The following is a 4,407-nucleotide window of genomic DNA, read 5'->3' on the forward strand; positions in this document are numbered from 1 at the left end:
TTACTGATCTTCTTTGCACATTTCATTATATATATTTACTTTGTCTCCTCAAAATGCCCTTTGAAATTTTCTGTTCAGCTCTTGGACCTCATAATTTCTTCCATTTGCTTTAGCAACTCTATGATTAGAGAAAATTTCAGAGTCTCTTCTGATATTCACTTTGTTTTTAAATACTTTTATTGGGGGCTATTACTTCTCTTATCACAATCCATATATTCATTCAGTGTATCAAGCACCTTTACACATATGCCGCCATCACCATTTTCAAAGCATTCTCTTCCCACTTGAGCCCATGATATCAGCTCCCCATTTCTTCTCCCTCCCTCCCTCACCTGCCCTCCCTCATGAATACTTGATAAGCTATAGATTATTATTTCCAAATCTTACATCATCCACCGTCACCCCTCACCCACTTTTCCTTTATCCGTCCTCCTGGAATGGGATTCTAGGTTGATCCTTATGATTGATACTCCCTTTCTACCCCACCCTCCACTGATCCTCCAGGTATCTCTACTCTCTTTGTTGGTCCTGAAGGTCTATCTCTCAAATTCCCTGTGTTTCAGGTTCTTATCTGTAGCAGTGTGCATGCTCTGGTCTAATCCAATTTGTAAGGTAGAATTGAGGTCATGATAGTGGGGGGAAGAGGGAGCATTAAAGAACTAGAGGAAAGTTGTGTGTTTCATCGGTGCTATACTGCACCCTGACTGGCTCGTCTCCTCCCTGTGACCCTTCTGTGAGGGGATGTCCAATTGTCTACAGATGGGCATTGGGTCTCTACGCCATGCCTCCTCTACCTATTCACCATAAGTATGGTTTTATTATGGGTCTTAGATTCCTGATACCTGATCCCATCGACACTTCATGATCACATAGGCTGGTGTGCTTCCGTGTGGGCTTTGTTGCTTCTCAGCTAGATGGTTGCTTGTTTATCATCAAGCCTTTAAGACCCAAACGCTACTGATAATCACTTTGATCTTTTCTTCCTTTCATGTCTTTTTAATGGCATTTTGCTTTCTGCATGTATGATTTTTTAAATGTTCTCTCACAGCTGCTCAGATCACCTGTCATTAGTGTCCAGTGTGTCAAATCTGCCCTTGAGACATTCTTAAAATTCAAGTGGGATATACTCAAGACCATGTTTTGGCTCTTGTGGGATTTTTTTAATTTGCTTCGGTTTCAACCTGAAATTCCATCTGAACAATTGATGGTCTCTTCCACAGTCAGCCTCTGGCCTCATTTTAGCTACTGAGATTGAGCTTCTCTCTTGTCTATTTGATTTCCGTTTATTCCATCTGGAGAAGTATATATGTTTATATTGCTGAAAAGAGATATTTGCTATGAAGAAGTCATTGGTCTTACAAAATTCTACCACACGCACTTCATTTTTCTTGCGAAGGCCATGTTTTCCAACTTTTGCTTTCCAATCTCCAATAATTATCAATGCATCATGATTGCATATTTGATCAACTTCAGATGGAAAACAGAATTCTTTAATCCTTTCATTTCTGCATCATTAGGGTCACGAATTCAAATTTGAATAGTTGTCTTGAGCGGATAAAACAGTTGTCTTATATACGGACATATATAATTCTACCACCGACAGTATAGTACTTCAAGATAGATCTTAAAATGTCCTTTTTGACGGTGAAGGTGAAGCCATTCCTCTTAAACTGGTCATTCCCAGTGTATGATTTTTTTATTGGAAATGACCAACACCAGCCCATTACCGTTCACTAATGCCTAGAATATCAATTTTTATGCATTCCATTTCATTTTTGACAACTGCACCAGTAGGTGGAGAACAGGTTGATGTTGTCAAGGATTTCATCTTGCTTGAATCCACAATCAATGCTCATGGAAGCAGCAATCAAGAGATCAAAGAATGCATCGTACTAGGCAAATCTGCTGCACAGGACCTCTTTAAAGTGTTGAACAGCAAGGATGTTACTTTGAGAACTTAAGTGTGCCTGCCCCAAGTATTGTATTTTCCATTGCCTTATATGCATGTGAAAGTTGAACAATCAATAAAGAAGACTGAAGAAAAGCAGATGCATTTGAACAATGGCATTGGCAAAAAAAAAAACCCCAAAAAACCAATCTGTCTCGGAAGAAGTATGACCAGAGTGCTCCTTAGAGGTAAGGATGGTGAGACTTGGTCTCACACACTTTGGACATGTTGTCTGGAGAGACCAGTCCCTGGGGAAGTACAGCATTAACATTAACAAAAGAAGGACATCATTTGCAAAAGTTGAGGGGTGGCAAAAAAAGAGGAGGGCCCTCAATGAGATGGATTGACACAGTCATTGCCACAAGGGGCTGAAACATAAGAACAATTGTGAAATTGTGAGAATAGTATAGGATTGGGAAGTGCTTGATTTTGTTGTAGCTAGGGCTGCCATGAATTGGAAGACACTTGCCAGCATCTAACAACAACAACAATGTATCAGACAAGGAAATAATCTCTAAAATCTACAGAAAACTGCAATAATTCAATAAGACATCATCTAATTTTAAAGTAGACAAAGGGTATTATTAGACAAATCACCAAAGAAAATATCCAGGCAGCCAACAGACATATGAAGAGATGCTTGTGATCAAGAGACATGGGTCAAAACAATGAGATAACTTCTCACACCAGCGATGATAGCTGTGTTGGCCATATAATCTGGTGCCAATTTGACACTATTAAGATGGAAGGGGTGGAGTTTTGCCTGTCAATCAGGTTGCTGTTTGATTACCTCATCTGGAGACACAAAGAAAATAAATAGCTCACTGGAGGTGGGGCACACACACAACACACTCTCTCTCTCTCTCTCTCTCTCTCTCTCTCTCTCTCTCTCTCTCTCTCTCTCTCTCTGCTTGGTATTCCTGATGGCATGGAGATATACTAGGACCCTGGAGCTGCAGGAGTCACATGGAGACCCCTGCCAGCACTGAAATGCTTACACCTTCGCTGGATCCACAAGACTTTCCACCCACTGACTGGTGATCTTCCTATATTCAGCTGTCATTGCATGTGTGTCATGAGTCTAAAGAGAAATTTAAAGATTGTTATTGGGCATATGGGCTAATAGAGAACTTATGGACTTGATCTGGACTAGGCTAGGATGTTTCCTCAATATTCAATTGCTCTTGTATATAAAGTTCTTTCTTATACACATATGCGTGTTTATAAATTTGTTCCTCTAGTCAACCCTGACTAGCACAATAGAATTTTTTTAACCTTAAATTCACAAATGATTTATTAACAGAATATACAAAGCTCTGAGACTGTCCTTCCTTATCAATAGAATTTTTTTAATCAAAGAAAAGAAATGCTGGAGCAGGTGCAGAGAGGTTGGAACCCACACACGTGGTTGGTGGAAGGTAAAAGTGTGCAGCCACTGTGGAAGGCAGTATAGCACTTTCTCAAGCAACTGGAAATAGGAAGACCTTATGTCCCTGCAATCCCTTATATACCTTAAAGAAATAGGGAACAAAGAATGACCAAATATAAGCACATCTGTGTTCATCATAGAACTATTCACAACATCAAGAAGATAGAAATGACCTCAATGCCCAACAATGAAGAATGGATAAATAAACTTTGGTACATACACACGAGGAAATGTTGTGCATCCTAAGAATAATGATGAAGGTAGAATCTCAGGACCATTTAGCAAAGCGAGTCATAGACCTCTGTCTGAAGTGGCAGAGACCCTCAAGAGCAGATACACCACAGACTCTGGCACGTAGACTCCGTGGGGCAGCACCAAGATGATGAGGTACCTTCCCCTCATCTGACCCATGCCACTGAGAGACTGAGAAGCAGAGAGCCTAGGCTGCTGCCTGAAGAGTGGTGTTACTATGGAATAATGACTATATTTGAACTGCCTGCTGTTCCTGACTTGGGGTGATCTAGTAACTTCCCAAATAAGCCCCCTTAATTGGGAGTACTGTCTGTGTGTTCTGTGTGGCCACTGAAACAGATTACTGGACCCAGCATAGGAATAGAGTGACATGAGTGGAGCAGTTGATGTTGGAATAGCTAACGAAGGATGGCATGCAGAGGCATGTCTGGCTCCTGCCTTGTGGCATTAGGGAAGCCAGAAGATATTAGATATGTCCACCTCCATTGCTGTTTCTTGCAATTGGCCTAAGAAGTGGGATTCCTTGGATTGACTCCAGACCCACGGGAATTTGAAAGAGAAACGATAGAAGGGACATGGGGAATGAATTGTTTTTATTATTGCATGGGTTTCTTAGATTATCCTTATCTGAAATGGCTGAAAATAATGTAAAAGACTTTAAACTGCAGTTGGTTGCCCCTGGGCAAAATCTAGGTTCTTTAGACAAGATGGCTGAGATAAGGCCAGGACTTGTTAGAGACACTGTGTCATAGGCCTAAACCATATGAGTGCCTATGAA

This window comes from Tenrec ecaudatus, chromosome 3 (genome assembly GCF_050624435.1).
Source record: "Tenrec ecaudatus isolate mTenEca1 chromosome 3, mTenEca1.hap1, whole genome shotgun sequence".
Classification (NCBI taxonomy): domain Eukaryota; kingdom Metazoa; phylum Chordata; class Mammalia; order Afrosoricida; family Tenrecidae; genus Tenrec; species Tenrec ecaudatus.